The sequence below is a fragment of the Fukomys damarensis genome, unplaced genomic scaffold (assembly GCF_012274545.1).
Source record: "Fukomys damarensis isolate Sample0158 unplaced genomic scaffold, DMR_v1.0_HiC HiC_scaffold_14, whole genome shotgun sequence".
NCBI lineage: Eukaryota > Metazoa > Chordata > Mammalia > Rodentia > Bathyergidae > Fukomys > Fukomys damarensis.
This window is the reverse complement of record NW_022900926.1, coordinates 2,850,750-2,861,063: the sequence shown is the minus strand read 5'-3', so window position 1 is coordinate 2,861,063 and position 10,314 is coordinate 2,850,750. Positions and strand designations below refer to the sequence as shown.

Sequence of the window (10,314 nt, the reverse complement as noted above, 5' to 3'; positions counted from 1 at the left end):
AAAAATAAATTAACATTTCTAGACCAATATGGTTGTCCATTTCTGTACAATGCCAAGTCAACACAGTAAATTGGGGTGACTTTTTCCAAAGTTGGCAGCACCGTTAAAGTTTCCCAAAATTCAATTTATATATGTGTGTGTGTGTGTGTGTGTGTGTATAAAGACTAATAATAGTATGTTATGCATCAATAGCAGCAACAGCTTTTCCAGGTTCTGCAGTCATCTGAACAAAATTATAGACATTCAGCACATTCCATTAAAAAAAAAAACCAAAGAAAAGAATAATATCCAGAGAACAGTAAAGTTCTATTGCTGCTGTGGTACCTGGCACCATTTTTTTCTATTGGCCTCTTAATCATCATCTGGAAAGAGAACATTCTAGAGTAATATCATTAAATGTAGCTCTGATAAAGCACAGTCCCTACTATGTATCATAAAGCAGGTACTAGAAATTTTACATTCATAGAGGTATGATACAGTACTGTCCTACATCAATAATACTAGATTCAGTTTTGGTTTGAAATTTACTTTGTCTGCAAATAAGATTGCTACCCCTGTTTTTTTTCTGGGCTCCTGTCTCATGAAGAATTGTTTTCTATCTTTTCACTTTCAGTCTATGGGCTTCTTTTTGCACTAGGTGTGTTTCTCGTATACAACATATTGTTGGATTTTGCTTCTTATTCCATTTTGCCAGTCTATATCTCTTGATTGGTGAGTTGAGGCCATTGACATTGCTGGTTATAACTGATATGTACTGACTTATTATTGACATGTTATTGGCCTTTTGTTGACTCTTTTTACTTTTTCCCTTTCTCCTTTTAGACAAGATTGTTATTCTCCATTAAGTGGGCTTGGCACTCCTGTGCCATGAGAGTGGAGTTCCATGGGCTTTCAGTTATATTCTATTGTTCTATAAATTTATGTGTATCCCAGCTCCCATTGTCATGATTACTTCACCTTTCTAGTAAGTTTAGGTATTGGGAATGCTGAATCTTTCCATTTTATTACAATCTTCAGGTGAAAAGCTTTTCTCCCTCTCCCTCCCTCCTGCCATCCTCCACACAGACACACACTCCAATCCTTCTATTTCTCTGAAGAACAATGAATAATACAGAAGTTAGAGGGGCTGAGGCACTTGGCAAACAACAGTGGGCAGAGCCTCCCCCAGGACTCCAGCTGGGTAAGTGGGACTGGTGCTGCAAATCTGAGATGCTGTAGCTTTTCCCCATCCAAGGGTGGTGACCACTGTGCTCACCAGGGCAGCCATGGGGCCACTCACTTGAGAAGACTGAGTGCTGGCTTCCTCTACCAAATACTATGCAGAGGCAAAGATAGCTCTCAATATTCTGTCTAAAAACCTCAGGGTCTCCGCACGATGGTGCGATGAGTGACTGAGGAGAACCCAGGACCTAGCCAGGAAAATGAGAGGCTTTAAATTGTGCCAGGACAGCTGAAAAACCCTCAGAAGATTTTGTTGACTGGTGTTGGACAGGGCACAGCCCTCTCTCTGGAGCTGAGAGGCTACAACTGAGGTCTTGTTCTTGAACCATCGCTAGCTTCCACTCCCACCCAGATCTGTGTTGTTTCCCACAGGCATGGAAGGTGTCTAAGTTTCGAGGAACTAGCATTTCTTCCCTCAAAAGTCTAAGCTGAAGTGCTTATTATTACACTTGGTACAAAAGAAAGGAAGAGACCTGTAATTCTGTACGAGAACTGTAAAACACTTTCTCCACAATAGAGCCTTGGCCCTGGAACATCTCTCCTCTCCTTAGGATAGAAAATAAAGGGTCTTTCTTTTTCTGCCCCTCGGGGATGTTTTCAAGTATGATATACACCTTTTCTCCCACACCTGGGACACTGTAGAATTCACCAGTATGTAGGAATAGAGTCAAGAGATGGAGATTGGGCAGGTGATGGGGTGCAGAAAAGAGAAAAACAGTGCAAAGAAATGTTATGGAGGGAAATGAAATAATAACCAAATTCTGAACTTAGCCATAAATAATGATTGGTCCTTTCTGAAAGTCATTTAAAAGAATATGGACATTAATGAAAAGAAAAAGTCCATAAACTATAATTTAACCGAAAACACAAAAGAAGTGTCAACTCAAGACTCCAAAATAAACATAAAAGTGTTAAAAGAAACTTGAAAATCAGCAAAACAAATATTTAGGAAGCACCTTAGCAATGGCAGAAGGCTTCAGAATGCACCCAAGAGGACATTGCCTAAGGTCATCTTCAGGGGTAGCTTCAGGGGGGAATCTAAAATTCAAGCTTAATACAATTGAAAAAAATGCTTTTTTCAATCAATGAAAGATGCATTGCAACCCAAAGGATGAGACTGTGGATGTCACATGAAATAACAAAACTAACTTAGCAATACTGTGTGGAACCTTTTAGTTTGGAAAGCACATAGTTGGGCTGCTGCCCAAGTCTGCACCCTCTTTCCACCTTACTCTTCCACACAGGAAATCTGTGGAATAATCGATCCAGGAAGGCCAACACATTATGAATAAACATTCATTAGCATAGCAATTACATAGAGACACTTAGGAGTAAACGTTAGTTGTTCTATTCAATAAAACCTTCAACACACTAACACGCTCTCCATGTGTGTGAAAGATTTCATCGACTAGAACAATTAGAAATGAACAAGATTTGGAAATATCCACACCCCCTTTAACAACAGAAGGGACAGTGCACTGTGACACATAAGAGAGTGGGTACCTTCTCAAGAACAGGACAATCAGTGCACAGAAGGGGCAAGAGAGTGCATGAGCCTCACAGAAATGCTGAGTTAAATAAGACCAAATTTTGGCGGGGAGTACCAGGGTTTGGATCCAGCCCATTTTATTTTATTTTGTTTTACTTCTCGCTTTGAGACAGGATCTCCCAAAAATCATTCATTTGCCCAGCTGGGACTCAAACTTTTGATCCAAATATTCAGGCTCCCAGGGTGCAGGATTACAGCTGTGTGCTACCATGCCTGGCTAAGCACGATTTTAAGAAATGTATAGTAAACAACTGTATTTATCAAAACTCAAAAACAAAAGTTTATGTTGTTGGAAGACAGGACAATTCTGTGTTTACTGATTTGTCTACAGATTACCAGGCTGATTTTATTTATAAAACTGAGTTGTTTATTTTTCATATATTCAAATATACATGTACATATGAATACTTACTGAGTTTCAATAAAAGTTATAACTTTGTAGCCAAAGCTTTTATAATAAATTTAATCAGGTGCCACATAGTCTTAAGTAATTTTCTGCTCTGGATGTTAGAACAGAGTACTACGAATTAGGTAGCTAATAAAGAACAGAATTTATGTCAAGCATGTGTAGAGGCTGGGACAACCAAGACTAGGACATTGGCTATTTTGGTATCTGGTAAGGGCTCACTTTCTTATAAAGAGGATCTTACTGCTCTGCTCTTACATGAAAGAATCGTAGAGATATCTCCCTCTGGCCAATTTTATAGAAGCATTAACCTCAATCACAAAAGATTCACCCTCATTTTCTAGTTGCCTCCCAAAAAGTACTATTCTAGTGTCACCTTGGGTTTAAGATTTAGATGAATTTGGACGGGATACAAATATTCAGTTCATATCACTGCCTCTCTAAAAAAGGTCCACACAAAGACAATGCCAATAATTCAGGAAATAAGACCAGGAGGTGAAGAAGGATAGACACTAGCCAGGAACAAAGGCTCTCACCTATACTACCAGCTAGCTGGAGCCCTGTGCAAGTACATGACAGTTCAGGCCTTGCCTAGATGAAATAGCACAATCCCTTCTCACAAACAAACCAACAGAAAGCACGAAGAGGGTCAGAGAAAATGGAAGCAGAGAAATGTCAAGAAGTTGAAGCACAAGAACACCATTACTGAAAAGAAGAAACTAGAAGAATAATTGAGACTATGGGTTCCATGGTCACAAGAAAGCACATAAAGTAAAACAAGGGAAATAAAATGAGAGACTTGACAAAGGAAATCATCAGCATAGACAACAAAGAGGAACAACCATTGCATACTTAAAACCACAAAAGATTCAACACAAACATGGTAGTTGTGTCAAGAAATACAATACAGCAAATCTCAGGAAAAGGAAGATGAAAGTCTCGGTACTGTGTTCTTCAGACACCACAGAGAATATAAACACAAGAGACAACCAGCAGTCACTGCCTAGTGAAGTCACAGCATTGCACAAAAATTCTGTGTTCTTTCCAGCAGATTACAGCGGGAAATAGCATGAATTCCAGGTGACTTCACTGGCTCTTCAGTAGGATCCTTCTTCCATAAAAGAGGAATCACAGTAATAACATCCTCAAAGACAGACGTCACTACTCAAGGACTTCTTATCCAGTGCAGATGCCCATGAAATATGGACACGCAGAACCCTGGGCTTGAGGGAGTAGTGTCACCCTGGCCACATCCTGAGAGGTTACCGGATGTACTGAACCTACTGGCGGTGGAAATGGGACTAAATCCTGTCGTCCACAAGTAGCCACACTCACCTGAAAGTGTGTCATTCAGAAATGCATAAATTCTGAGGATACCCGTCGTGCTCGCTCCCTGTCTTCCTCTCTCGGGGTTGTTGTAATTCACTTCTCTAGCCAGGACAGTTTATAAACAATAGAAGTGTATTTTCCTCAATTCTGAAGACCAGTAGTTTCAAAGCACTGACAGATTCGGTGTCCGGGCCTTCCTCTCTTGCTCACACCTACACTGTCTGGCCATGTCCTCACTTTCTGGAAAGTGCAAACAAGCCCCATTGAGGTTATTTTTTATTAAGGCACAAAGCTCATTCACAAGGGCTCCACCCTCTTGATCCATTCACTTCTGAGGCCCTCACACCTTCTTGTGATTGTCTTGGGGGTTAGGATTTCAAAATACAAATTTCACAGGGAAATGAACATACAGATATGGCATCTATGAATGTAAGATGATATAAACTTGGAGGGAAATCACTTACTGATTGCTAATGTGTAAGAGGATCCAACATATCATAGGTTGAAGCTGCCACCAAGAGGGATCTTGATGCAAGATTAGGGTCAACTGTAGTGAGGAAAAGAGAAAGCGCAGCTGGGCAAAGGGACAGAAGGCCTGCCTGTCCTCGGTGTACTTTTGGATCCCTCTGGGATGGTTACCGCTCATACAGATTTGCCCACATCAGGTGAGATGGCTTGGGCTTTATGCCTCCCCTTCCTCAGTGGGCTGCACCCGAAGTGTTTGACCCCAGGCAGCTCAGGTCTCTGCTGCTGAGGCAGGTGCTGAAGAGCCCCTGGTCGTCCGCTCCAATCTTCTCCAGCCAAGCAGCAAGCCTCAAGCTGACATACTGAGTACCCAGGGCCACAGGGATTCGTTCCAGTGAAGCCAACAGTTCTGGCACCTCAGGTACAACTCGAGACACTGAGGTTTCAGAACCACAGCCACCTTCCAGGGTCTCTCTTCTTTCTGTATTGGACAGAATGGAGATTCAACAGGAATATAATAGAGATCACCAATCTGGTGTCCTTTGTATCCTTGGTAGAGGAACTCATCTTTGCCCAGGGCTGTCCTCCACCTGCCTCTGCTCCAGCGCACACCTAGGTCTAGCACTGCTTCCGGTTTGCTCACATTGTGGGGAAGGGTGAGATCATTTCAGTCTTGCGTTTGTCCTCTCTTAGCACGCAAGTTCTTACCTGACAGACTAAACTCCATGTGGGAGTTCAATCCAGTGCTAAGTACGGGAGTCCAAATTGTGGATGTGGAGACAAGAAATGCCCACCGGAAGGGGGAAAGGACCTGGTGGAAAACTATGGCTGACTTTAGCCAGGAATCTCTCCTTTGGTCACTCTTATTGACAGTCTAACAGGAAACAGAGTAGTAAGGTATCACGGCAGCTCAGAGTCTGGGCCCAAAGGTCCTCCTCTCTCTTCTCCCCAGTGTTCTGTAACCCATGAGAGGAGACAAGGCCCCTCCACGGAAAGACTGAGATAACCCTTACCACACATGGCTTCCACTGGTCTGAGAAAATTTCAAGTCTAAAGTTCAGAATTGACAAGGAGTGTGAGTTTCTGCTGATAGACATTTGGCTTCAAATTCCCTTTTAATCTTTCCTTAATTTATTATCTGTTGTCAGTTGAGTGATGCTATTTGTTTTCTGACTGTTTTCTTTTTCTCCTGAAAATACTGTGTTCTGGGGTCATTCTACTTAACCCTCAGCAGCTCAGAGTCCCTTGAAATCCTTAATTATTTTTCAACTTTGATTTTCACTGTTAACTTCCACCTAGCTAGGTTTTGCCACCCGTCCTTTGTCATTTCGGAGCCCTGTCGTTTCCAGTGTGATCCGTAAAGTAATTGCTGTCCCAGCTCTGACACACAGAGGAGAGCTAGCTCTGGACACTGTAGTGAGCTGGGCGGCCTCGCCTCGCACGCATTCCGTACATTTTCCATACAAGGCGAGCGCCGTGCCCTCGGGCGTGCTTACCCTGAGAGTCGTCAGGGCCTGAGCTTGCGTGCTCCCCAGCTGCCAGTTCCCTGAGCCTTTCTTCCGGTCTCACTGCTCTGCCCGGACTTCCCTCAGCATGGAAAGTCGCTTTTCCTTGGGTCTATGCAACACTAAAGTAACAAGTCTACATAAACATATGTTCTTCAAATTATACTGACTGCTTTCATTAGCACATTTATTTCTCTGATACTTCTATTCCTTAAATGGTATAAATTTTTCAGTATCTGCCGCATATCTGCTGCCTGTCTCTCCGGCTTAACGACGCTTCGAGTTCTGCCCACTCTCCTGTGAATAAACTTGTCCACATTGTTGCTCTTTATCATTTACCCCCCCATGCAACTGAGATTATTAATACAGCCCTTGGAAAATAAGTTAAATGTAATAAAAAAGAATATTGAAAGAAATAATAATGATTTAACTTTTCAAATAACAAATGGTTTTTGTGCATAAATATGCATATAGTTGATTTCTGGGAAAGTAAAGGAAATGCATATATTATAAGATAGAAGAAAGAAGTGTCCAGTAGTTCCCATTAAGTATTAAAATTGACTCAGAACTATTGTGGCAAACACAACTCATAATGAAGTTTTAGGAAATGTGCTTGTAGCCTTTCATCTCTCAAGGCTGCTGTCTTCTCAGGAAGTTCTCGGCAGCTACGGGTTCTGTTTGTTTGCACTCAGCAATCAGATTCTCATTGTGCCCAATAACTATTAAACTGTGCCTTCCACACAGTGTTTTTTTCTCTTTACTTTTATTCTTTATTTCCTTCATTTTTTTTTATTCACACATTTTAGAAAAAGTTCCGTACTTCACCCACCAGTGTGATTTTAAAATTCCTCACACCGCTTGAGGAAAAAAAACCCTGAATTGGAAGTCACTGTATATGAAGGCAATTATATACCGTTGTCCTGCTCGCTTCCTGGGTGTGCTGGGAACACAGTTCAATAGAATGTTGGAGGATTCTCATTACACTTCCTGGCAATCATTTGGGTGATTCTTTGTGTTTTGCTGACTTAATTTTCTCATTGTTTTCATTGAGTTTATGACTTCGGCTGCTGTGATTAGAGACAAGAAGAATAGGCAGGATCTCAGAAACAGATTTTAACAAAGATTAGAGAAGACCAGCATTGGCTTCAACTTCCAGTAATGCTGTGTACTCTGTTGTGCATGCTAATTCAGAAATCTTTCTCCTAGTGCCAGGCAGTGAAATGAATATCCTATCATGAATATTCATGACTGCATTGCGAAGGGGGAGTTATGCAGGGCTCATCTTCTAGTGACTTTCCTGAAACTGCTCCTAGGCCCCACCCCGCATAGCTGTGATTACCAGCGAAGTTTAGCAGTGAATTTAGGGAAAGGTAGATTCAATATTCCACTGGTTCTGTGATTTCAGAACAGTTTCTTCTTATTTTACCCTTCAGAGTGAAGTCTAAGCATCCTTTCTTCTGGAGAAACAACAAGCTTTACAGATCAAGCTACTACGAGTGTGTTGCTTCATTCTTCATTTCCATCAGCAGATAGGGAAGACTTCCTGGAAAATTATCACTGGTCGTTGGCAGTTGGAAGAACACACGGGCGGGTTTCTCTGTTTCCTTCCAAATACTTTAAGGCAGTAATCATCAGCCACATAGATTCAATGTGACATCTTCAAACAGGAAGGAAAAATGAAGGAATCTTTAGAAAATGTGATACACCTTTGTTTCCTTTGACTCATTTCTGTTTGAAGATAGCTGTTTGTTCATTTACTGTGTGACTCAAAACTCCTCTCTCATGACAAGAGATAAAAAATTAAAAATAGTTTCATCTTGTTTCGCAGAAAGACTGTTGTTAAGAACAAATGGTACTTCAAAAGGTAGTATCTTTGACTTCTTTTCAAAGAGGGCAACCAAAATGTCCAAAGTAATCCATCATATTCCTCTGTTTTAAGAAAAGGGTTAATTAGGGGTAAGACAGAATTGGTGAGACATCACTAAGACAGTTTATTAGGTATTCTGTACTTTGTATAAAAAAATTAAAGCTAGAAAGAAAAATGTCACCCTGTCTTTGCAGGTTACCATTTCACTAACTCATTCAAAAAGATGCCATGTGCGGCACTGGGTATTAGATGAAGGGGAAAGACAAACTGAGGTCTGGACTAACCATGTAACATTTTAAAATGTAATTTTTAATGGATACTCAGAACCATAATAACAGAGCAAATCATATTACATCCACTTAACAGGGAAGGAACAATTTATAATATATTCTGAATTGTTGATTATGCAACTGGTTTTTTCCAAAAAGAAAAAATTAAAAGATTATAATTAAATTTGGATTTTAATATGGATTTCTGTTGCAGGACCTACAAAATCTGATCAATAAGACTCCTATCTTGGAATTATATTTCATTATTAGAAATTTTAATTTTCTGAAAGCCAAATTTCATATGAATTTTTACCATATCATTTCTTCCTAAATTTTCTATACTCCTTTCTTATTATTTCAATGTTGAGTTGCTCTGTATGATCTGGCTTATCAAATTCAACCTCCTGGTTATTAATTATCTAAATAAAAGGTTTATAATGTATGACTCGGAGATATTTTCACTGCTACTGTTTGTCCAGGAAAAAGGTGTAGCATATGTTGTTTGAGATTGATTGGGTGACTAGAAAATATGTGGAAGTTAACAAGAAATCATTTCTTAACAGCAGCCTCATTTTGACAATAAGTACCACGGAATATTGCATGGAGACTCATGGGACCAGGACAGAAACATGAAGTGAGTTGGGGAGAAGGCTTTTTGTAAGGCTCACAACTGAATTTAATTTACACGCCACCCCAGAACATCTCCTGGAGAAATGGCTTTCCCCCTTCTTCATTGCTGGATATGTTTATTGAAACCAGACATAGGTGGCTGCTCCAGTGGCTCGACAATTCAGTGAGGTGACTAAGTAGAGCACCTGCATGTCATCATCGTCTTGACTTTCTTTAAAGTGAAATGTTTCTTTGTCTTTAGGAAGGACATCCCCAAGCTTTAGGTGAAGTTTCCAAACTAGGACCACAGTTTGGTCTTATGGAAATGCAATCATTACAGTTTTTCTTGTGCCATGCTCTGTGCTTGGTGAAATCCTCTTAGGGAGTTGCAGAATACCAGAGCTCTGGCCTTATGGGAGTGAAAAGTATTTTTACACTATTAACATATCCATTTGGAAGGCTGTATATGGCACCAGTATTCTGACACTGACAGAAACAGTTTCAAATAACAGAGTAATATTTAGTACATAGGGGCAAAAAGACGAATTTAATGATTGCTCTGTATAGTGGTTCTTACAGAAGGGCGCTGCAAGGTTTTATTTCTCCATCTGGTTTCTATTTCCACTCTTATCATTCCATTTTGTTTCTTCCACATCCTCTCTAGTTTTATTTTATTCTACAGTTTCCCATCAATGTTTATCTCCCTTCCATGGTGATGTTTCCCTCCATGCACCCATAACTATGTTAATTTTCCTGGAGTTCTACTGATGGTAGGGTGATCATCGTCACTGTGATCCAGTGACTACTTTCATTGCAAGAAAATATTAATGAGGATCACCCGGCGGCGTGCGCGTGAGCTCCCGGCCTGCGCGGGAGCTCCCGGCCTGCGCGATAACAGACCCAGGAAGGACCCAAGGACCCCAGAGGGGGTTTTTTTCAGCTGCCTGCCTACCTGCCTGTCTGCGATCACCCGGCGGCGTGCGCGTGAGCTCCCGGCCTGAGCGGGAGCTCCCGGCCTGCGCGACAACAGACCCAGGAAGGAAGGTAGCCGCGCGGGCGCCCTTGAAACACCCACACGACGCCCCCCCCCCCCC

At 41.2% G+C, this 10,314-nt stretch overlaps 1 long non-coding RNA gene across 1 annotated transcript in view; it reads left to right on the top strand.

The window, feature by feature from the left end:
• LOC104876748 overlaps positions 1-10,314 on the top strand; it is a 23,166-nt gene that overhangs the window by 2,973 nt on the left and 9,879 nt on the right. Inside the window, exons 2-3 of the long non-coding RNA XR_004517114.1 lie at positions 7,909-8,066; positions 9,175-9,245. This is a non-coding gene — a long non-coding RNA (uncharacterized LOC104876748). The remainder of the gene's footprint in view (positions 1-7,908; positions 8,067-9,174; positions 9,246-10,314) is intronic.